This window comes from Mustela nigripes, chromosome 8 (genome assembly GCF_022355385.1).
Source record: "Mustela nigripes isolate SB6536 chromosome 8, MUSNIG.SB6536, whole genome shotgun sequence".
Taxonomy (NCBI): Eukaryota; Metazoa; Chordata; class Mammalia; order Carnivora; family Mustelidae; genus Mustela; species Mustela nigripes.
In genome coordinates, this window is record NC_081564.1 from 22,438,624 (window position 1) to 22,464,389 (window position 25,766).

The following is a 25,766-nucleotide window of genomic DNA, read 5'->3' on the forward strand; positions in this document are numbered from 1 at the left end:
TTTTTTTAGAGTAGTTTAGGTTCACAGCAAAACTGAGAGGAAGGTAGAGATTTCCCACGCATCCTCTGCCCCTCACATACACAGCCTCCCCTATTATCAGTATCACTCACCAGAGTGTACATTTGTTATAAATGATGAACTTACACGGACACATCTTAAATAACCAAAATCTATGGTTTACATTAGGATTCACTGTTGGTTTTGTACATTCTATGGGTCTGGATAAATGTATAATGACATGTATTCAGTATTATAGTATCATACTGAGTATTTTCACTGCTCTAAAATTCCTCGGTGCTCCACCTAGTCACCATTTCGCTCCCACCCCATCCCCTACTCGCCCCTCTGGAAATGTTTTATTGTCCTCATAATTTTGCCTTTTTCAGAATACCATATGATTGAAATCATACAAGATGAAGCTTTTTTTTTTTTTTTAAATCTGCTTCTTCCATTTAATAATATGCATTTAAGTTTCCTCCATGTCTTTTCACAGCTTGATAACTCATTTCCTTTCAGTGCTGAATGATATTCCATTGTTTGGCTATAATACACTTCATTTAACCATCACCTACTGGTTGCTTCCAGCAACCAATCTGGTTGCTTCCAAGATTTGGCAATTATGAATAAAGCTGCTATAAACATCTGTGTGCAGGTTTTGTGTGGATGTAAGTTTTCAAGTCTTTGGGTAAACTGTATGTGAATTTCACCTTTAAAAAACCGCTGTAAGGGGCGCCTGGGTGGCTCAGTGGGTTAAGCTTCTGCCTTTGGCTCAGGTCATGGTCTCAGGGTCCTGGGATCGAGCCCCACATTGGGCTCTCTGCTCAGCAGGGAGCCTGCTTCCCTTCCCCTCTCTCTGCCTGCCTCTCTGCCTACTTGTGATCTGTGTCTGTCAAATAAATAAATAAAATCTTTAAAAACAAAACAAACAAAAAAACTAAAACCCTATAAACAAATATTAAGCTCTAGTTAAATATATGCAAGAAATGTTTAAAGGTGACGTATATTTATGTCTGGAACTTACTTCCAAATGCATAAAAAGATGATTTATGAAATGGATAGAAAGATTGATAATTAGATGTATGTATGTAATAAAGCAACTATAGTAACATGTAAATTGTAAAATCTAGGCAGTGAGTATACTGGTATTTGCTAGAAAATTCTTTCAACTTTCTTGTATGTTTGAAATTTTTCATAATAAAATATTAGAAAAATTCTGAAGTATATGTCCTACTCCCTCACATCAGATGCATTTTAGAAAGTCGGTATCTTGCTAACAGTCATCTATCTGGCTGTATCCAGCAGCTCTAAACTATAACTAAAAACACACTAAGAATGCAAGAGAGTGCCAAGTCAAGGTCCTTAATGCAGCACTGACTCTGGAAAGTACAGTAATGTTGATGAGGGAGCAGGAGGCTGGCTGAGGACAAAGCAAAAGCTGGCACCTTGCACACCCTCTGCACCTGCTCCCCTCGGTAATACGTGTGACATTCCTCAGGCACCCCTGGCTGCCCTAAAAGAAAAACAAATAGTTAACCTGCAGAGATCACAATCCTGCAAGACAGGAGTCTCCCTCCGTCTACAAATGTCCTAGAGATTTACAACAAAGAAGCTATATTATCAATAGCCCAATTTCCAGAGACAAATAACTCAGTTTCTCAAGCCCTAATGTCGCCCTCCCCTCCATAAACTGAAGGAGGCTGAGGCAGAAGGAAATGTAAATAAAGTTAAATTTCTTCTAAACCTAAATCTCACTGACAAGGATGTTTGACAGGAGGAATGTGACATTCCACCAGGAAACTCCCAACTGTCTTCATGTTAGTGCCTCATTAGAGGGAAAAACAGCCTTGGCTTGACAATAATAACCAGGCCTCCAATATCCTGACAGTCTTCTTTACCGTGACAACCCCTCTTTGTGGAGGCCAAGAAAATTAAGGCCATCCCACCTCAAGTTTAGCTGATGTGGGAAACAGAGGCAGAGGAAAATCATTAAAAATCCTTACCTACTGACAATCCCTTGAAACAGACAGAGTGGCTCTCCCCTGGGGACTCAACTGCCCTCACCTTGAGGTTTTGCTAAGGACAATCCTAGCCTGACCAACCCCCTACTCCGACAGGTCTGACCAGAATCCTTAAGTCTACTTTAACGATTCCTTTTGGAAACCTTATCTCTAAACCTCCAAGATAGTGTCGACAATCATTCCCAAGCATATGGCCCATTGATATACATCTAAAGGGTCTCACGAGAAGATTTTTATTATTGGTAATAAATAACCTTTCTCCCAACAATAGCTACCCAATTCCTGTGTATATAATCAGCCACTCCTCAGGACAGCGGGGCAGCATCTCTGTCTGCCCACAGGTCCTGTCCCCGTGCTTTAATAAACCACCTTTTTGCACCAGAGATGTCTTAAGAATTCTTTTTTAGTGGTCGGCTCTGGACCTCACACCACCAAACCTCATTTAGGTTCTAGAACTTCATCAATGTGAACTGGTATGAGACAGCTGAGGTTACTCAGTCACGGCCCAAAGGTGTTTCCCATGTGGTCCCAGGGGTGACTCTTAGTTGAAAGATGAAACAAAGTCTCATTCTAGAAGCAAATTATGATGATAATTATACTAAGAGGGAGGATTGACAATGGTTACCTTGAAATGGAGCTTAGTTCCTGCTCTGCTCATGTGTTCTTATGCTTTCATCTACCTGCTGTTGGAATATGGCCTCCACTACAGAGGGGCAGGGTAGAGAGGAAAAAAATATCCTCATCTCCATAGTTATCGAACCCTGAAAATGTAAAGGAGGCAGGGGACAGAACTGTGAAAAATGAGAAAGATAGTAATGAAGCTGTATAATAAATAGTAGCTAACATGGCCCCCATTCTAAACTTGGGTATTTCACTTCTCTTCTGGCAACATGCTAAAGAGGCAGCATAGGTGGGCAAGGTGGGAGCAGGGGCTCCCAATGTGTAGTGAAGGGGCCCTTAGAGTAAGGGCTCTGAGACTCTTTCAGAGGATCATAAGGTCAAAAGTATTATTATAAGCTGCTTTTTGTCTTTTTACTCATTTTCTCCTATATGCATATAGTAGTTTCCAAAAGGCTGCATGACATGATATCTTAAAAAATTAGTTGGGCACCTGGGTGGCTCAGTTGGTTAAGCCTCTGCCTTCGGCTCAGGTAATGACCTCAGGGTCCTGGGATCAAGCCCTGCATCCGGCTCTCTGCTCCGCAGGGAGCCTGCTTCTCTCTCTCTCTCTCTCTCTCTCTGCCTGCCTATGATCTCTCTGTCAAATAAATAAATAAAATCTTTAAAAAGAACAAACAAACAAATTAGTTGCAGAAGCAGGTTTGAGGGATGCCTGGGTGGCTCAGTTGGTTAAGCGGCTGCCTTCGGCTCAGGTCATGATCCCAACATCCTGGGATCGAGTCCCACATCGGCTCCTTGCTTGGCAGGGAGCCTGCTTCTTCTCTGCCTCTGCCTACCACTCTGTCTGCCTGTGCTCACTCTCGCTTCTCTCTCTATGACAAATAAATTAAAAAAAAAAAAAAAAATTTTTAAAAAAAAAAAAAAAAAAAAAGAAGCAGGTTTGAGAATCCATCCAGCTGTCTTCTTTAAGCCAAACATTAAAGAAATTTGCAAAGATGTAAAACAATGTCACCCCTATATTTTTTGTCTTAGAAAAGTCATTTTCATAAAAATACTTTTAATATGTAATGAGTTATACTTTTAAAATGAGTTAATATCTATAATTTCTCCATTTCAATTTCTTTCTTTTTTTTTTTAAGATTTTATTTATTTATTTGACAGAGAGAGAGATCACAAGTAGGCAGAGAGGCAGGCAGAAAGGGGGAAGCAGGCTCCCCGCTGAGTAGAGAGCCCGATGCAGGGCTTGTTCCCAGGACCCCGAGATCATGACCTGAGCCGAAGGCAGAGGCTTAACCCACTATGCCACCTAGGCGCGCCCTCCATTTCAATTTCTAATATGGTAAGATATCATAGATATTATTCACATAAAGATTCTTTGGGGTCCTCAGTAAATTTTATTTAAAATTATTTTGGGGACACTTGACTGGCTCAGTCAGTAGAGTGTGCAACTCTTGATCTCAGAGTTGTGAATGCAAGCCCCATGTTGAGCCCATATGGGGTTCCACACTCTGCAGGGAGTCTGCTTGTTCCTCTCCTTTTGCCCCTCCCCCAGTTTGTGCACATTCACACTCTCTCTGTAATAATTAAATAAAATCTTTAAAAAAATTAAAAATAAGGGGCGCCTGGGTGGCTCAGTGGGTTAAGCATCTGCCTTCGGCTCAGGTCATGATCCCAACATCAGGCTCTCTGCTCAGTGGGGAGCCTGCTTTCCCCTTTCTCTCTGCCTGCTTACTTGTGATTTCTATCTCTACCTACTTGTGAGCTCTCTCTCTGTGTCAAATAAATAAAAATAAAATCTTGAAAAAAACCCCTATTTTTACTAAGGTATAATTTACATGCAAAATGCACACAAACCTTAAACATGCAGATTTTTACAGAAGTATATACCACGTAACTTCCACCTAGCTCAAGATATAGGCCATTTCCATCACCCTGGAAGGACTCCTTGTGCCTCATTTAATCAATACCTAATACACCAGAGGTAGCCATTATTCTGATTTCTATCATCATATGAATGTATGTATGAACATATGAACATACATACATTCATATGAATATCATATGAATAGCATGTACTCTTTCGCGACTGGCTTTTTTTCTGTCAGCATAGTGTTTTTGAGATTCACACATATTCTTTGTATTAACAGTCTGTTCATTTTTATTATTGCTGATAGTATTCCCGCAATATTCCAGCAGTATTCCAGTGGACATATGAACTACTTTTCCTTGAGCATAGGCTTGCATGTGGGATTGTTGGAGCCCATGGTAGGTTTACGTTTGGATTTATAGGAAACCGCCAAATAATAATGTATAAGAGTTCCAGTTACTCCATATCCTCAGCAACATTTGATAATGACAGCCTAACTTGTTATCAGTTCTGCTGAATATGTTACTATGGTTTTAATTTGCATTTTTTGGATATGATTCTGATTACCTTTAACTATGTTAATTAGCCACTTGGAAATCCCTTCATGAAATGTTTGCTCAACTCTTTTGCTCATTTTAAAACTGAATGTCTTTTGCTTGTTTTGTAGTTCTTCATATATTTTGTATATGAGTTCTTTAGTCTACAGTTTCTTTACTTTCTGAATGATATCTTCTGATGATCAGATATTCTTTTTTCTTTTTTTTAGATATTCTTAATTTTAGGTAAGTCCAATATATCAATTTTCCTTTTTAGTTTAGTTTCATTTTGTGACTGTATTAACATTTTTACCTATCCCAATATCAGGAAAATATTCTTCTATGCTTTTATTTGGAAGTTGGATTGTTTTAGCTTTCAAATTTAATTTATGATATATTTAAACAGGAAACTTTGTTGTTTAGTTTGTGAGTCAGGCTTCATTTTTCTCCACATACATCCATCATTCCAACATCATTCCCCTCTGTAATTACAGTGGCACCTCTGATGTAAATCAAGAAGACATTCATCTGTGGGTCTATTTATATACTATTCTGTTCCAATAGTGTATTTGACTCTCCCTTTTCCAAACCTGTAGCTTTACAGTAAATCTTGAAATATGCTGTCTTAAGTTCTCCAATTTTGTTTGAAAATCAGTAACTTTTTTACTTTATCTAAGATTTATTGGATATTCTAGATCCTTTGTATGTCCAGATATATTTTGGCTCAATCGTTTTTCAGAATAAAGAGGTCTTAGCCAAAAAGTTTGAGAGCTGTTAAAGCATGGGCTCAAAACTATAAAACATTTAGAAGAAAATGAGAAAAAGATCTGAACCTGTATTAGGCAAAGTCTTCTTAGTAGACAAAAACACAGACCATTCACAACTTGATAAATTATCTCTAAAAATTAGAGAGCATTCATCAAAAGATACTTTCAGGAAAATAATAATAGCACAACACATTAAAGATAAGGACTTGTATCTAGAACATCATAAAGAATGCCCCTAATTCTATAAAAAGAAGACAAATTACTCAATTAAAAAATTTTTTAAAAGATTTTATTTATTTGACAGAGAGAGATCACAAGTAGGCAGAGAGAGAGGAAGAAACAGGCTCCCTGCTGAGCAGAGAGCCAGATGCGGGGGTGATCCAGGACCCTGGGAACATGACCTGAGCCGAAGGCAGAGGCTTTAACCCACTGAGCCAACCAGGTGCCCCTCAATTTAAAAATTTAAACTATACCAGAGAAGATATGAAAATGGCAAGCATAAGGTGCTCAGCACTGTCAGTCATTAGGGAAATAAGAACTAAAAGCCCAATGAGTTACCACAACACACATAGTAAATGGCTAAAATTTTAAAAGACTGACAATACTAAATGATGGTGAGGATGGGTAACAACTGGAAATCTCATACCTTAGTGGAAATGCAAAATGCAAAGCCATCTGGAAAACAATTAGGCAATTTCCTATAAACATATTTATTCCATGTGACATAGCAATCCTGCTTTTAAGTATTTACTAAAAAGAAACAAAAACATATATCCACACAAACACCTGAATGCAAATGTTAATAGCAGCTTAATTCATATAATAGACCCAAACTAGAAACAATCCAAATGTCCAACAACTGGTGAATGGGAAAACAAATTGTGGTACCTCCACACAATGGAATATTACTACATAATAAAAAGGAACAAATTACTGATACATGCAACAGTACAGATCAATCAAAAAAGCACTGTGTAGGTAAAGAAAAGGCATACACAAGAGAATACATACCATATAATTCCATTTATATGACATTTTGGAAAAGGCAAAATTACAGAAAACAGATCAGTGGTTACCAGGAACATGGGATGGGGAAGGTGAAGAGACTTTCCTGAAAAGGAACATGAGGAAACGTTTTAGGGTGAAGAAAATGTTTAGTATCTTGATGTGGTAAACATTTGTCAAAACTCACAGAACTGCATGCTTATAGAGAATCAATTTTATTGTATATATGTCATACTTCAACAAATTTAATTTTTAAAATAATTTCAACATTAAGACAAATCACAAAAAAGTATTCCCTGTAAGTATAACCTGATACAGAATGTAAACGATAAGATATAGAATGATATGTTGGGTGAGGTAAATTGGAAGCAATAAGAAAGAAAAGAATATCTCCTATGTGAATGATTTCTACCACAGATTTAGAAGGCTGGAAGAGCTATGATAAGGTTTAAGCCCAAGGCATGATCTTACTTATCTGTAAGTTTTTGTACTTCCTTGCCTTTAACAAATGATAGGTATCCCTTAAATATGTGTTGAATGAACTTGCTACATACTGAGAGATACATGGCCTTATTGTAGCAGTGAGTATGATAGATTGGCTAGCTGAATTAAATCTTCCCCAAGATCACTCTCAGTTTTAATAATGCATGAGAGGGACGCCTGGGTGGCTCAGTTGGTTAAGCGGCTGCCTTCGGCTCGGGTCATGATCCCAGCGTCCTGGGATCGAGTCCCACATCGGGCTCCTTGCTCGGCAGGGAGCCTGCTTCTCCCTCTGCCTCTGCCTGCCTCTCTGTCTGCCTGTGCTTGCTCGCTCTCTCTCCCTCTATCAATGACAAATAAATAAATAAATAATCTTTAATAATGCATGAGAAGGACATGCTGAACTCAGAAAAAGCTGTTACATTCATGGTTATGATTTATTAGAGTGAAAGGATACAGATTAGAATCAACAAAGGGAAAAGGCACATAGGGCCAAGTTCAGGAGAAATGAGGGGCAAGCTTCCAGCTATACTTTGCCAGTCTCATAAACAGCTCTTAATTCTCCCAACAATGAAGTGTGACAACACATGCAAAGTATTACCAATCAGGGTAGTTCACCTAAGCCCTGGTGTCCAGAATTTTTATTGGGAGTCAGTCACACAGGCATTCTTTACTTAACCTTACCTAACAGTCTCCAGCCCCACATAGATCAAACAGATATACCTTGACCTAGGGTCTCACTGGTGTACAGAAGCAAGCGTTCACCATAAGTGACACTGTTACCATGATCTAGCTGGTCAGACTGATACAATGTGACCAAGGCTTCAGGTACACAAAAACACTCTTATTAGGTAGGATATTTCAAAACCTCAGCGATTATATTCCAGGAGATGATCAAGGGCCAGTCCTTTCTTTGGAATGTGCAGGACTAAAGTAACACATGCCTGCTGTGTTAACACTCAGCATATGGACTATATCAAGATTTTAAAATGATAATCATGAGTATACATACAACTCTACCAAAGTTTGTATTTTTTATATGTATTTTTTTCCTAGAGGGAAGTTTCAGCTTTCATCAGATTACCAAAGATCACACAACTCAAAAAACTTTAAAGATCTGGAGTGATGTCAGCAAGATGGTGGAATAGGAAGCCCCAAATCTTATTCCCCCACAGAGACAATGAGTTAAAATAATCTATGGTCCAGAAAGCCCTTCTGAGAACTCCAGAGACTAGTTAAAAAGTGACAGTACCCCAGGCAAGCACAAAGCCAAGAACAGCTGCAGTGAAGTAGGTAAGAAAAAGCCAATACATTTCACTGACAGCCCCTACTCCAAGCCAGCACAACCTCGTGCAATAAGGACAAAACACCCCATTTGTAGTTTCTTCTCTGGAAGGGAAAGGGATGAGTGGCACATATGATCAACATTCTGGCTTTTGAGGGTTTGTTTGTGGGACCCATTTCTGTCCTGCCTTAGAATGCTGACAGGGATCTGGCATACTCTGGATGCCTGGGAACTACTGAAGACAAAGAAGAATTCAGTGGCTTGTTGCAGCAATAGAGAACCTGCAGTACCACAGAGACACCAGAGAAAGCTAGGAATTCCTTGAAAAGGAAACGAAAAAGAAAACAGCAAACCTCTGTAATTGTGAAATTACATGCACAAGCTCAAAGAAGATGCATCCCCAGAAAGGTTTGTAAGCCTCTAGAGTCTCTACCTGGGCTGATTGGTGAAGTTCTTTTCCTGTGTAAAACCAGTCCATAAAGACTAGAAGAGGTGGCTATTTTTCTCAAATGCTCAAATCCTAGCAAAAAAATTTACATGACATACAAAGAAACAGGGAAGTTTGGCTTAAACAGAGGAAAAAAATAAGTCTCCAGAAGCCAACCCTAATGAAATGGAGATCTATTAGTTACCTGACAAAGAATTTGAAATAAGTCTTAAAGAACTCAATGAGTTACAAGAGGACACAGATAACTAAATTAAATCAGAAAGGTAATAAACAAAATGAGAACATTAACAAAGAAATACAAACTATAAAATTCTGGAGCAAAACAATAACTGAAATAAAAAATTCACTAGCGGAGTTTAACAGTAGACATGATCATGTAGAAGAAAAAACCAGTGAATCTGAAGATAGATCACTTGAAAATGAGTCAAAGGGACTTTTTTTTTTTTTTAATTGAAAGGGGAAAAGAATTAAAAAACAAAACAAAAAAACCCTACGGGACTTATAGAACACCAACAAGCAGGGTAATATATGCATTATGGGAGTCCCAGAAGGAGGAAAGGGGGAGTGGGGCAGAGTTTATTTCAAGAAGCAATGGCTGGAAATTTCCCAAATCTGAAGGAGGAAATATACATCCATATTTATGAGCTCAAAGGACTCCAACAAAGATGAACACAAAGAGGTCCACAAAACAACATAATCAAGTCGAAGGCAAGGAAAATATCTTGAATGCAGCAAGATGAAAATCATGAACAAAAAAGCTCCTATAGGAGTATCAACAGATTTCTTAACAGAAGTCTTGCAGGCCAGAAGGGTGTGGAAAGATATATTCAAAGCACTGAAAGAAAACAATTGTCAACTAAGAAACTAAGAATACTATATCTGACAAAACTCTGCTTCAAAAAAATAGGAATAAGAAAAACCTTCCCAGATAAATAAAATAAAAGGAAATTCATCACCACTAGATCTGCCTTATAAGAAATTCTTAAAGGAGGGGCTCCTGGAAGGGTCTGACTCTTGTTTTTGGCTCAGGTCATGATCTCAAGGTTGTGAGACCAAGCTCTGCATTGGGCTCCACGCTTAGTGCAGAGTCTGCTTGGGAGTCTCTCTCCTTCTTCTGCTACTCCCTCCTTGTGATCTCTCAAATAGTTTTTGTTTTGTTTTGTTTTTAAAGGAAATACTAAAGGGAGGGATGCCTGGGTGGCTCAACCAGTTAAGCATCTGCCTTCGGCTCAGGTCATGTTCCCAGTGGGATCAAGTCCTGCATTGGGCTTCTTGCTCAACAGGGAGCCTGCTTCTCCCTCTGCCTCTTGCTCACCCTGCTTGTCCTCTCTCACTCTTTCTCTGACAAATACATAAAATTAAAAACAAAAAAACAAAACAAAAAGAAAGAAAATACTAAAGGGATTCCCTCGACTTAAAACAAAAGGATGTGAGACAGCAAAATAAAAACACAAAAATATAAAACTCTCTGGAAAGGTAAATATATAGATGAATACAGAATCCTGTAATACTGTAATGGGGATGTGTAACTCACTTTTAATTCTGGTACATAATATAAAAGATGAAAACATAAAATATCACCATAACTACAAAACTATATTAATTGGGCATAAAACAGAAAAAAAGTAATTGATATCAAGACACAGAATGTGGAGGGAGATGTAAAGAAAGAGTGCTTTTATAAATGTAGTTAAGTTATTATTAGTTTTAGGTAGACTGTTGTAAGTATAAGATGATTTATGTAATCCCCAGGATTACGACAAAGAAAATACCTACAGAAGATACACAAAAGATGAGAAAGGAATCAAAGCATATCACTACAAAAATAATTAATGAAATACAGTGGAAGGAAGCAAGAGAAGAAAAGACAAACAATTGGAAGGCATCTAGAAAGACAATTAACTAGGGGCCCCTGAGTAGTTCAGTTGGTTAAGTGTCTGACTCTTGATTTTGGCTCAGGGCATGGTCTCAGAGTCGTGAGACTGAGCCCTGTGTTGGGCTCTGCACTCAGCATGGAGTCTACTTTAAATTATCTCCCTCACCTTCTATCCCTCCCCTAGCTTGCGTATGCACATGTGTGCCGTCTCTCAATAAATAAATAAGATCTTCAAGTGCCTGGATGGCTAAGTCAGTTAAGCATCTGCCTTTGGCTCAGGTCACTATCCCAGGGTCCTGGGACAGAACCCCGCCTTGGGCTCCCTGCTCAGCAGGAAGCCTGTTTCTCCCTCTCCCACTCCCCCTGCTTGTATTCCCTCTCTTATGTCTCTTTCTGTCAAATAAGGGCGCCTGTGTGGCTCAGTGAGTTAAAGCCTCTGTCTTTCTGTCAAATAAATAAATAAAAATCTTTAAAATAAGTAAATATTTTTTTTAAAAGCCTGTAGTAAGAGATACAGAAGGATACTGTATCATTCTTAATGGATCTACCCCAAAAGATCTAACAATTGTAAATATCTATGCCCCCAACATGGAGCAGACAACTAAGTAAGTCAACTGTTAACCAAAATAAACAAACACATTGATAATAATACCTTAATAGTAGGAAGCCTCAACACTCCACTCTCAGCAGCAGACAGATTATCTAAGCAATCATCTAAACAGAAGATCAACAAAGAAACAAGAGCTTTGAATGACTCACCTAACCAGATGGACTTCGTATATATACAAAACATTCCATCCTAAAACAACAGAATACTCATTCTTCTCAAATGCACATGGAACTTTCTCCAGAATAGACCACATAATGGGTCACAAATCAGGTCTCAACCAATACCAAAAGACTGAGATTATTCCCTGCATATTCTCAGAACACAATGCTTTCAAACTGGAATTCAATCACAAGAAAGAACTGGGAAGGAATTCAAACACTTGGAAGCTAAAGACCATCTTGCTGAAGAATGTTTGGGTCAACCAAGAAATTAAAGAGGAACTTAAACAATTCATGGAAACCAATGAGAATGAAAATACATCAGTCCAAAACCTATGGGATACTGAAAAAGTGTCCTAAGGGGGAAATACAGAGCCATCCAAGCCTCACTCAAAAAAAAAAAAAAAAAAAAAGAAAGAAAGAAAGAGAAAAATCCCAAATACACAAGCTAAGTTTATACCGTAAAGAACTGGAAAGAACAATAAATTAAGCTGAAGCCAAATAAGAGAAGGGAAATAATTAAGATTAGAGAATATGAATTAGAAACCAGAAATACAGGGGGCACCTGGGTGGCTCAGTGGGTTAAGCCGCTGCCTTTGGCTCAGGTCATGATCTCAGGGTCCTGGGATCAAGTCCCGCATCAGGCTCTCTGCTCAGCAGGGAGCCTGCTTCCTCCTCTCTCTCTGCCTGCCTCTCCATCTACTTGTGATTTCTCTCTGTCAAATAAATAAATAAAATCTTAAAAAAAAAAGAAAGAAAAAGAAACCAGAAATACAGTAGAGCAGATCAACAAAACTAGAAGCTGGTTCTTTGAAAAAATTAATAAGACTGATAAACCACTGGCCAGACTTACCAAAGAAAAAAGAAAGGACCCAAATTAATAAAATTATAAATGAAAGGGGAGAGATCATGACTAAACCAACAAATAGAAACAATTAATAAAAATTATTATCAACAACCATATGCCAATAAATTAAGCAACCTGGAAGAAATGGAAACCTATAAACTACCAAGACTGAAACAGGAAGAAACTGACAACCTTCATAACAATAACCAGTAACGAGACTGAAGCAGTGATCAAAAACCTCCCAAAAAACAAAAGTCCAGGGCCTGATAGATTCCCTGGGAAATTCTACCAAACATTCAAAGAAGAAATAATACCTATTCTCCTGGAGCTGTTTCAAAAAACAGAAACAGAAGGAAAACTTCCAAACTTGTTCTATGAAGACAGCATTACCTTGATCCCCAAACCAGGAAAAGACCCCAACAAAAAGGATAATTACAGACCACTATTCCTGATGAATATGGATGCCAAAATTCTCAATAAGATCCTAGCCAATAGGATCCAACAGTACATTAAAATTATTATCCATCACAATCAGGTGGGATTTATTCCGGGGATGCAAGCGTGGTTCACTATTTGCAAATCAATCAGTGTGATAGAACACATTAATCAGAGAAGAGATGAGAACTATATGATCCTCTCAATGGATGTAGAAAAAGCATTTGACAAAATATACCATCTTTTCCTGATTAAAACTCTTCAGAGTGTAGGGATAGAGGGAACATTCCTCAAATTCATAAAAACCATCTATGAAAAGGTCACAGTGAATACCATTCTCAATGGGGAAAAGCTGGAGCTTTCCCCTTAAGATCAGGAACACAACAAGGATGCCCACTCTTGCCACTATTGTTCAACATAGTACTAGAAGTCCTAGCATCAGCAATCAGACAACAACGGAAAAATAAAAGGTATTCAAAATGACAAAGAAGTCAAAGTCTCTCTCTTTGCAGATGACATAATACTTTATATGGAAAACCCAAAATACTCCATGCCCAAATTACTAGAACTCATACAATTCAGTAATGTGCCAGGATACAAAATCAATGCACAGAAATAAGTTGCTTTCCCATATACTAACAATGTAACTGTAGAAAGAGAAATTAGGGAATCGAATCCCCATTAGATACCTTGGAATAAACCTAACCAAAGAGGTAAAGGATCTATACTCTTTTTTTTAATATTTTTATTTATTCATTTGGCAAACAGAGATCGGAAGTAGGCAGAGAGGCAGGCAGAGAGAGAGGAGGAAGCAGGCTCCCTGCTGAGCAGAGAGCCTGATGTGGGGCTTGATCCCAGGACCCTGGATCATGACCTGAGCTGAAGGCAGAGGCTTTAACCCACTGAGCCACCCAGGCACCCCAAGGATCTATACTCTTGAAACTACAGACACTTATGAAAGAAACTGATGAAGACACAAAAAGATGGAAAAACATTCCATGCTCATGGATTGGAAGAATAAACATTGTTAAAAGGTCTATGCTGCCCAGAGCAATATATACTTTCAATGTCATCCTGATAAAAATACCAATGGCATTTTTTAAAGAGCTGAAACAACCATAAAATTTGTATGGAACCAGAAAAGAACCAAAATCACCAAGGAAATGTTGAGAAAGAATAACAAAGCTGGGACATCAGGTTGCCTGATTTCAAGCTATATTACAAACCTGTGATCACCAAGACAGCCTGGTACTGGCACAAAAACAGACACACTGATCAATGGAACAGAACAGAGAGCCCAGATATGGACACTCAACTCTATTGTCAACGAATCTTTGACAAAGCAGGACAAAATATCCAATGGAAAAAAGACAGTCTCTTCAATAAATGGTGCTGGGAAAATCGGACAGCTATATATAGAAGAATTAAACTTGACCATTCTCTTACACCATACACAAAGATAAACTCTAAATAGATGAAAAACCTCAGTGTGAGACAGGAATTCATCTCCTCCTAGAGGAGAACATAGGCAGTAACTTCTCTGACATCAGTCATAGCAACTTAAGCAAAAATGAGCTTTTGGGACTTCATCAAGAGAAAAAGCTTCTGCACAGCAAAGGAAACAATCAACAAAACCAAGAAGCAAACCACAGAATGGGAGAAGATATTTGCAAATGACATTACAGATAAGGGGTTGGTATCCAAGATCTGTAAAGAACTTCTCAAACTCAACACCCAAAAAACAAATAATCACTTCGAAAAATGGGCAGAAGATATGAACAGACACTTCTCCAATCAAGACATACAAATGGCTATCAGACACATGAAAAAATGTTCATCATCACTAGCCATCAGGGAAATTCAAATTAAAACCACACTGAGATACCACCTTAGACCACTTAGAATGGCCAAAATTAGCAAGACAGGAAACAACATGTGGAGAGGAGGGGATGTGGAGAAAGGGGAACCCTCTTACACTGTTGGTGGAAATGCAAGTTGGTGCAGCCACTTTGGAAAACAGTGTGGAGATTCCTCAAGAAATTCAAAATAGAGCTTCCCTATGACCCTGCAATTGCACTACTGGGTATTTACCCCAAAGATACAGATGTAGTGAAAAGAAGGGCCATCTGTACCCCAATGTTTATAGCAGCAATGGCCATGGTCACCAAACTGTGGAAAGAACCAAGATGCCCTTGAACGGACGAATGGATAAGGAAGATGTGGTCCATATACACTATGGAGTATTATGCCTTCATCAGAAAGGATGAATACCTGGGACGCCTGGGTGGCTCAGTTGGTTAAGCGGCTGCCTTCGGCTCAGGTCATGATCCCAGCGTCCTGGGATCGAGTCCCACATCGGGCTCCTTGCTTGGCAGGGAGCCTGCTTCTCCCTCTGCCTCTAGCCTGCCACTCTGTCTGCCTGTGCTTGCGCTCTGTATCTCTCTCTCTAACAAATAAATAAAAATCTTTAAAAAAAAAAAATAATAAAAAAAAAAAAAAAGAAAGGATGAATACCCAACTTTTGTAGCAACATGGACAGGACTGGAAGAGATTATGCTGAGTGAAATAAGTCAAGCAGAGAGAGTCAATTATCATATGGTTTCACTTATTTGTGGAGCATAACAAATAGCATGGAGGACAAGGGGAATTAGAGAGGAGAAGGGAGTTGGGGGAAACTGGAAGGGGAGGTGAACCATGAGAGACTATGGACTCTGAAAAACAATCTGAGGGGTTTGAAGCGGCGGGGGAGGTTGGGGGAACCAGGTGGGAGAGGGCACGGATTGCATGGAGCACTGGGTGTGGTGCAAAAACAAGGAATACTGTTATGCTGAAAATAAAAAATAAAAAAATAAAAATGGGCATTAGACATGAACAGATATATCTCCAAAGAAAATTTACAAATGGCTAACAGACACATGAAAAATGTTCATCATTAGCCATCAGGGAAATGCATATCAAACCATGCTGAGATACCACCTTATGCCAATTAGAATGGCCCAAATTAACAAGGCAGGAAACAACAAATGTTGGAGAGGATGTGGAGAAAGAGGAACCCTCTTACACTGTTGGTGGAAATGCCAGCTAGTACAGCCACTTTGGAAAACAGTATAGAGGTTTTCTGAAAAAGTTAAAAAATAGAGCTACCTTATCACCCAGCAACTGCACTACTGGGTGTTTACCCCAAAGATACAGATGTAGTGAAAAGAAGGGGCACATGTACCCCAATGCTCATAGCAGCAATGTCCACAACAGCTGAACTGTGGAAGGAGATGAGATGCCCTTCAACAGACAAATGGATAAAGAAGACATGATCCATATATATAATGGAGTATTACTCAGCCATCAGAAAGGATGAATACCCACCATTTGCATCAATATGGATGAAACTGGAGGGGATTATGCTAAGTGAAATAAGTCAAGCAGAGAAAAGACAACTGTCATATGGTTTCACTTATATGTGGAACATAAGGAATAGCATGGAGGACATTAGGAAAAGGAAGGGAGAAATGAAAGGGGGCAAATCAGAGGGGGAGATGAACCATGAGAGACTATGGACTCCGGGAAACAATCTGAGGGTTTCAGAGGGGAGAGGGGTGGGGGATGGTGAGCCTGGTGATGGGTATTAAGGAGGGCACATATTGCATGGAGTGCTGCGTGTTATATGCAAACAATGAATCAAGGAACACTACATCAAAAAATAATGATGACTAACATAACATAATAAAAATTAAAAAGAAATAAAAAATAAAGGGGCACCTGGGTGGCTCAGTGGGTTAAAGCCTCTGCCTTCAGCTCAGGTCATGATCCCAGGGTCCTGGAATCCAGTCCCATGTCGGGCTCTCTGATCAGCTGGGAGCCTGCTTCCTTTCCTCTCTCTTTGCCTGCCTCTCTGCCTACTTGTGATCTCTGCCTGTCAAATAAATAAATAAAATCTTTTAAAAAATTCTTAAAAAAAAAAGAAATAAAAAATAAAAAGGAAACAAATGCTTGTTACTGATTAATAAGTAAGAAAATATATTTTTTAAAAATATAATTATTATTATTATTAGCCCATCTGTCTGGCATGTGATAGAAAAGTTTGTAAAAAATATATCAGAAATACACCTAGTGTACAATTAGCCTTTTTTTCCTCCTTTGAAGAGAGAGAGAGGGGGCAGAGGAGGAGGGGGAGAGGGAGAGACAGAATCCCAAGCAGGATGGAGCCCAATGCCGGGCTTGATCTCACAACCCTGAGATCACAACCTGAGCTGAAATCAAAAGTCATATGCTTAACCAACTGAGCCAGCCAGGCAACCACTCCCCGGTCCCCGCCCACAACAAGGATTAACTTTAAGCAGACATCTTCAAAGAGGATTTAAGTTGGTTTCTTCAGTAAACACCAGTGTCACTAAGAACTCCAAAGACAAAGTAACAGTGTTACTCAGAATGTTTCTTAAGACTAGGCTCTTAACAGTAACTTTACATTTCTTTTCTTTCTTTCTTTTTTTTTTAAGATTTACTATTTATTTGAGAGAGACAAAGAGAGACAGAGCATGAGTGGAAAGGCCAGGAAAAGGAAGAATCTCAAGCAGACTCCACACTCAGTGCAGAGCCCAGCATGGGGCTTGATCTCACAACCCTGAGATAGGGACCTGAGCTGAAACCAAGAGTCAGATGCCAAACCAACTGCAGCACCCAGGTGCCCCTAATTTTACACTTCTTAACTGAAAAATCTTTTAAATTTCTTACCCTTACTGTTGTAAAACTTTACTTTCGCTCAGACTCCCAGATCACACTTAACCCTCTTACTCTGAACAGATGAACTCTGAAAAAGAGAAAGAAAATACTTCACTCTCTCTCTCATCTGCCTTCTTCTATCATCTGCACTCTCTCCATCCCTACCACCTTCAATAATGTCTCAGAGGATAAAGCACTCCCCGATTCCCATGTCACATATTCTGGACTAATTCTCTCTCTCTTCCTCTGGACTTTATGCCATAAGTCACTCTCCATACTTTCCTTTCAGCAGTCACTCTTTTGCCACAAGATTATTCCTAGTTTGCAAACATGTACATGTCTTCTCCAACCAAAAGCCTTGAATCTTTCTGGAAAAATTTTACTTGGTTAGGGAAAAGATAATGATCAAGCCAATTTAAAAATAAAACTGGTAGTGGGGTAGTTTAAATCTGAAAGATGGTGAGCTAGAAATGAGTTGTTCAGTTTAGGTGTTTCTACAGTAATCAGGGTAAGAAATAAATGGGGCCTGAGCTAGAGTAACGCCATGAGAACAAAAAGAGGGAATTAAAAAAAAAAAACTATGCAATTAAAACTGACAGACCTTGCCAAATGATTGAATGTGGGACAGAGAGACAGAAAAATAGAATAGTTTTAGAACAGAGATTTCTTATAGCCACCCATAATAAAGAATACAGATTTTACAGAATTAATTTGGGAAAGTCACCAAATAAATAACAATACAAACTCTGGTGGGAGAGTGGCCTGGTTTTCAGAGCTGCCACATTATAATACTTTAAAATGTCCACTTTTCACCAAAATTTGCAAGACATGCAATGAAACAAGAATTATAACCCATATATACACACACATAAAAAGCAGTCAGGAAAAACTATTCCCGAGGAAGCCCAGACATTATACTACACAAAGATTTTAAATCAGTTCATAAAAATGTTTAAAGAACTGAAGAAAACCATGGACTAAAGAACTAAAAGGGAAGTATGAGAATGATGTCTTACCAAATGTTGATGAAGGGATAGAAATTTTATACACACACATCCACACACAATCTCTTTCTGTCAGTCTGTCTCTCTCTCTCTCACACACACACATACACACACACACCCCAAATAGAATTCTGGAGTTAAAAAGCAAATAGCTGACATGAAAAATTCACTAGAGGGCTCAACAGCATTTGAGCTGAGAGAAGAATCAATGATCACTTGAGGTTATCTGGTCTCCCACCAAAAAAATCAATCAATAAACAGAATCGCAGAGTACTTTGGCACATTTTAAGTATACTCATATATGCATAATGAGAGTCTCAGAAGGTCGAAAAAAAAAGAGGGAAAAAAGTATTCAAAGAAATAATACCAGAAAACTTCTCAAAGTTAAAGAAAAACATGCATCTATACATCCCAGAAGATTAACAAACTACAAAAGGATAATATCAAAGAGATCTACACTTAGACACCTCATAATCAAACTACTGGTAGTCAAAGACAAAGAGAGAATCTTGAAAGCAACAAAGAGTAACAAATGATTGGAATGGCATATTCGAGGTAATGAAAGAAAGACTTTCAAACTAGAATTCATATCCAAGAAAACTAATCTTCAAAAACAAAGGAGATAAACAGCTGGAGAGAGAACCAGTCACTATCAAACCTGCTGTACAATAAATATTAAAAGGAATCCTTCAGGCTGAAATGAGAGGACACCAGATAGTAACTTAGATTCACATAAAGAAATAAATAACACTTTGACAAAGGTAACACACATAACTAAAAAACAATATAAATGTGTTTTCTGTTTGTAAATTCTTTCTCCTATCTGATTTAAAAGACAACTGTGGTAATTACAAAGCTGTGCTGCAGGTTTATAATGTTTATGTATAAGGTGTATGTGTGATAACAACAGCATAAAGGTAGGGGGAAGAAAAGGAGCTACATAAAAGTCAAGTTTTTGTAAACTATTTTTTTTAAAGATTTTATTTATTTATTTGATAGAGAGAGAACACAAGTAGGCAGAGAAGCAGGAAGAGAGAGAGGGGGAAGCAGGCTCCCTGCTGAACAGAGAGCCCGATGCAGGGCTCGATCCCAGGACCCTGAGATCATGACCTGAGCCGAAGGCAGATGTTCAACCCACTAAGACATCCAGGCACCCCTTTTGTAAACTATTTAAATGAAGTTGCATTAATCTGAACTAGATTGCTATAAAGATATTAACTGTAATCCCCAGGAGACCACTAAGAAAAAAACAAAAAACAAAACACAAATGACAGGAGAATTAAAATGGTACACTAGAAAATATCTACCAAGAAGACAGTATGGAGAGGAATAGAAAAATAAAAAGATAAGACATGTAGATGGGGCACCTGGGTGGCTCAGTCAGTTAAATGTCTGCCCTCGGCTCAAGTCATGAACTCAGGATCCTGGGATCAAGCCTGGAGTTAGGCTCTCTGCTCGGTGGGGAGCCTGCTTCTCCCTTTCCCTCTGCCTGCCACTCTGCCTAATTGTGTTCCCTCTCTGTCAAATAAATAAATAGAATCTTTTTCTTAAAGATTCTATTTATTTATTTGACATAAACAGAAACATAATAGATACATAAATAAATAGAATCTTTTTCTTAAAGATTCTATTTATTTATTTGACAAAGAGAGAGGCAGCGAGAGAGGGAACACAAGCAGGGCAAGTGGAAGAGGGAGAAGCAGGCTTTCAGCAGAGCAGGGAGCCTGACAAGGTCATGAGCTGAGCCAAAGGCAGATGCCTAACGACTGAGCTACCCAGGTGCCCCAATAAATAAAATCTTAAAAAAAGATATAACATAAGAAAACAGTAAAATGGTAAACATAAATTCTACCTATCAGTAATTATATTACTTATAAATGTAAATTGACTAAACATTCCAATCAAAAGGCAGAGGTTGCTCTTTTGAATGGATAAAAATAACATGACCTAACTATATTCTATCTATAAAAGACATACTTCAGAATCAATGACACACATAGATTGAAGGTAAAAGGATGGGGAAAAAATGAACCATACAAACAATATTCAAAGGAGAGCTGGAGTGACTGTACTATATCAGACAAAGTGGACTCTGACACAAAAAAACTGTCACTAGAGATAAAGAATGACAATTAATAATAAATAAGTCAATTCATCAAGAATATATATAATTATAGACATATACCTACCTAACAACAAAGACTCAAAATACATGAAGCAAAGAAGTATAGAAATAAAGGGAGAAATAAGACAACAATAAGTAAGTACCTTACTTTCAATAATAAATAGAACTAGACAGAAGATCAACAAGGAAACAAGACCTAAACAACACTGGAAACTAACTACACCTGAGAGACATCTGAAGAACACTCCACTCAAAACACCAGAACATACATTCTCAAGTACACATGGAACACTCTAAAAAACAGACAGTATGTTAGGTCTTAACACAATTGTCAATAAACTTAAAAGGACTGAAATCAAACAAAGTATGTCCTCTGACTATAATAGAATAAGAAATAAATAACCAAAAGGAAATGTGAGAAATTCACAAATATGTGGCAATCACACAACACACTCCGAAATAACAAACAGGTCAAAGAAGTCATTAGGTAAATTAGAAAATACTTTGAGGTCAATGAAAACAAGAACACAAGGTGCAAAAATTTATGGGATGCAGCTACATACTCAGAGGAGTATTTCTTTACAGCTCTAAGTGCTACATTTTTTTTTTAAAGATTTTTTTATTTATTAATTTGACAGACAGAGATCACAAGCAGGCAGAGAGGCAAGCAGAGAGAGGAGGAAGGAGGCTCCCTGCTGAGCATAGAGGCCAATGCGGGGCTGGATCCCACGATCCTGGGATCATGACCCAGCTGAAGGCAGAGGCTTTAACGCAGAGGCTTTAACCCACTGAGCCACCTAGTGCCCCTCCAAGTGCTACATTAAAAAGAAAAACCTCAAATTAATTACATATATAACCTTACACTTTAAGAAAATAGAAAAAGAAGTGCAAACTAAATCTAAAGCAAGCAGAAGGAAGAAATAATACATTTTAGAGCAGCAATAAATGAAATAACAGAAAACAATAGAAAAAAAAAATCAATGAAATAAAAAGGTGGTTCTTTTAAGAGATCAACAAAATTGACAGATTATTAGTTAGAAAGACCAAGGGAAAAGAGAGAGAAAATTCAAATTACTAAAATCAAAATGAAAAGAGGGACATTATTAGTAACCTGACGGAAACAGATTTATAAAATAATTTTATGAACAAATGTATGCCAACAAATAGGATAACCTAAAAGAAATACATAAATTCCTATAAAGATCCAAACTACTAAAACTTACCCAAGAAGAAAAAGAACATCTAAAGTAGGCCTATAACAAGCAAAAAATTGAATCGGAAAACTTCCCAAAAGAAAAGCCCAGAACCAGGTGACTTCACTGGAAGTGTATTGAATGTATAAAGAGGAGTTCACAAACTCTTGCAAAGTATAAATGAGGAAAGAACATTTCCTAGCATGTTTAAAAGTCACAAAAAAATTAGAGATTGATACTCCTTATGAATGCAAGATGAAAAAGTCCTTAAAATGTACTAGCAATCTCAATCCAGCAACATATAAGATTATGCACCATGACCAAATGGAATCTATCCCAGGATTGCAAGGTTATTTCAATACATGGAAATAAATCAATTTAATACGTCATATTAAAAGCCTTAAGAACAGGGGCACCTGGGTGGCTCAGAGCGTTAAAGCCTCTGCTTTCGGCTCAGGTCGTGATCCCACAGTCCTGGGGTGGAGCCCCACATTGGGCTCTCTGCTCAGCAGGGAGCCTGCTTCCTCCTCTCTTTCTGCCTGCCTCTCCGCCTGTCTCTCTGCCTACTTGTGATCTGTCAAATAAATTAAAAAAAAAAAACTTAAAAAAATTTTCATTTAAAAAAATAGCCTAAAGAACAAAAGCCACATGATGATCTCAATATATGTACCCAACAACTTTTCATGATGAAAACACTCAACTTAGAGGGAAATTTCATCAACCAGATTAAGGGCATCTATGATAAACCCCACTGAACATTATACTTGATGGTGAAAGACTGGATGCTTTCCTCTAAGGTCAAGACAAGGCAAAAATGTTCACAGCTCTAATGTGACAGCTCTATTCAACACAGTACCAGAGGTAGGGTGCCTAGGTGGCTTAGTCGGTTAAGTGTCTGACATTAGCTCAAGTCATGATCTCAGGGACCTGGGATAGAGTCCAGCATGGGGCTCCCCCCTCAGTGGGGAGTCTGCTTCTCCTTTTGCCCTTCCCCCTGTTTATGCTCTATCTCAAATAAGTAAATAAAAATCTTTTAAAAAATAAAATCTTAAAAAAGAAAAAAACTAACCAAAAACAACAATAAAAACCAGTTTTAGAAGTTATAGCCAGGCATTAGCCAAGAAAACAAAAGGTACCCAGATTAAAAATAAGGAAAATTATCTGTTTGCAGATTACATAATCTTTATGTAGGAAATCCACGCAAAAATCTGTAAGAATTAATAAGCTATTTCATCATGGTTGCAGGATACAAGATCAATACATAAAAGCTAATTAAATTATTTCTATACAGTAGCAGTGAATGATATGCAAATGGAATTTAGAAAACAATTCCACTTATATTAGCATTATTATAGACTGAACTGTGCCCCAAATCATATATTAAAGTGCTATCCCCAACCTGACTATATTTGGAGATGGGGTCTTTATGAAGGTTTTTGGAGATGGGGCCTTTAAGAAAGTAATTAAAGTTAAATGAGGTCAAGGGTTAGGATCTAATATGATAGGACTAGTGTACTTACAGGAAGAAGAGACACCAAAGATTGATCTCTGTCTCTACAGATGCACAGAGGAAAAGCCACATGAAGACACAGGGAGAAGGTGGCCATCTGCAAGTAAAAAAGAGAGGTCTCCAAGAAACCAAACCTGCTGACACCTTGACCTTGGTCTTCCAGTCTTCAGAACTGTGACAAAATACTTTTCTGTTGTTTAAGCCACCCAGTCTGTGCTTCTTCTGTTATGGCAGTCCAAGAAGGCAAACAGAAGCATCAAAAAGAATAAAAAATTCAGGAATAAATTTTAAAAGGTAAATTTAAAAAAGTTCAAGACCTGTACACCAAAAACATCACTAAAAGAAACTAAAGAACAAAATAAATGGAAAGATACTCCGTCCATGGATTAAAATGGAAATACTCCCTAGTCTAGATCCAATATAATCCCCATCAAAATCCCAGTTGCCTTTTTTGCAGGAACTGACAACTGATTCTAAAATTATTGCAAGGGACCCAGAATAGCCAAACAATCTTGAAAAGAATGAAGTTGAAAGTGTGAGACTTCCAACATCCCTGATCTCAAAACTCATCACAAGGCTACAATAATAAGGACAGTGTGGTAGTGGCAAAGAGTGGACATATATATCAATGAAAAAATAATAAATGGAATAATGGAATAATGGAATAATAAATGGAAAAATAATAAATGGAATAAACCCTCACAATTATGGTCAATTCATTTCTGACAAAGAAGACAAGACAATTCAATGGGGGAAAGAACAGTCTCTTCAACAAATTATGCTTGGATAAGTGGATATTCACATACAAAAAGAAGAGAAGTTGGAGCTCTACCTCACATTATATATGAAAATTAACTCAAAATAGCCTGCAGATCTAAAATGTAAGTATAAAATTCTCAGTAAAAGGCACTGGCACAAATCTTTATAACCTTGGATTGGCAAAAGTTTCTCATATATGACAGCAAAAGCACGGGCAACAACAACAAAAAAAACAAATCAATATCATCTGTGTATTAAAGGACATCATCAAGAAACTGAAGATAACCCACTGAATAGAAGAAAATACTTTGGAATTATATACCTGATGAAGGATTTGTATCCAGAATATATAAAGAACATTTACAACTCTACAAGAAAAACACAAATAACCCGATTTTAAAGTGGGCATAGGATAGAATACACATTTCTCCAAAGAAGAAATACAAATGGCCAGGAAGCACATGAAAAGATGCTCACCACCATTTGGTCACCAAGGAAATGCAAATAAAAGCTACAATGGCATATCGTTTCATACCCACCATGACAACTATTAAAAAAAAAAAAAAAGCTGGGGGGATGGAAATGACGAGACAAGAATGTGAAGAAATCAGAACCCTCATACACTGCTGATGGGAATGTAAAATGGTGCAGCTGCTTTGGAAACAGTCTGGCAGTTCCTCTAAAAGTTAGATATTAAGAGTTACCATATGGTCCAGCAATACCACTCCTACATGTATACCCAAGAGACATGAAAACATATATCCACTCAAAAACTTGCACACAAATGTTCATAGCAGGATTATTCTTATTTATTTAGAATTAAAGTACAGTTGACATATAACATATTAGTTTCAGATGTATGATACAGTGATTCAACATTTATGTACATAATAAAATGCTCACCATAGTAAGTATAATTACCATCTATCACCATACAAAGTTATTATAGTATTTCGGACTATACTCTCTATGCTTCAGTTTACATTCTCATGACATATTTATTATTGGAAGTTTCTACCTCTTAATCCCCTTTACTTATTTCACTTCACACATTCCTCAACCCCACTCCCCTCTAGCAACCACCAATTTATTCTCTGTATTTATGAGTCTGTTTCCATTTTGCTTTATTTGTTCATTTATTTATTTATTTATATTCCACATATAAGTGAAATCGCACAGTATTTGTCTTTCTTGGATTTATTTCATTTGGCACAGTATTTTCTAGATCTATCCATGTTGTTGCAAATGGCAAGATTTTATTCTTTCAATAGACAAGAGGGGAAGATGGCAGCAGAGCAGGAGGACTCTGGGCTCACCTTGTCCCACAAATACAATTAGAAAACTATGAAATCATCTGAAATAGCCCAGACATTGATCTGAAGACTGGCAGAACAAACTCCACAACTAAAGGCAGAGGTCACATGGAAGAGAAAATAGGAAGTATAGACACGTGGTTTGGGAGAGAAATGGATTGGGGCCCCTGCAGTGGGAAGGAAGCTGTGGTCA

At 37.9% G+C, this 25,766-nt stretch overlaps 1 long non-coding RNA gene across 9 annotated transcripts in view; it reads right to left on the bottom strand.

Moving 5' to 3' along the window:
* The window catches only part of LOC132023318 (uncharacterized), a 101,923-nt gene that overhangs the window by 61,163 nt on the left and 14,994 nt on the right, over positions 1-25,766 (bottom strand). Inside the window, exons 2-4 of one of the 9 annotated variants that reach the window (XR_009405923.1) lie at positions 23,512-23,598; positions 16,710-16,863; positions 6,121-6,920 (exon numbers count right to left, since the gene is read on the bottom strand). The exons of 7 other annotated variants lie outside the window; for them this stretch is intronic. This is a non-coding gene — a long non-coding RNA (uncharacterized LOC132023318). Of the gene's footprint in view, positions 1-6,120; positions 6,921-16,709; positions 16,864-23,511; positions 23,599-25,766 lie in introns of those variants that run through there. One more of the 9 variants, XR_009405930.1, reaches the window with a different exon arrangement.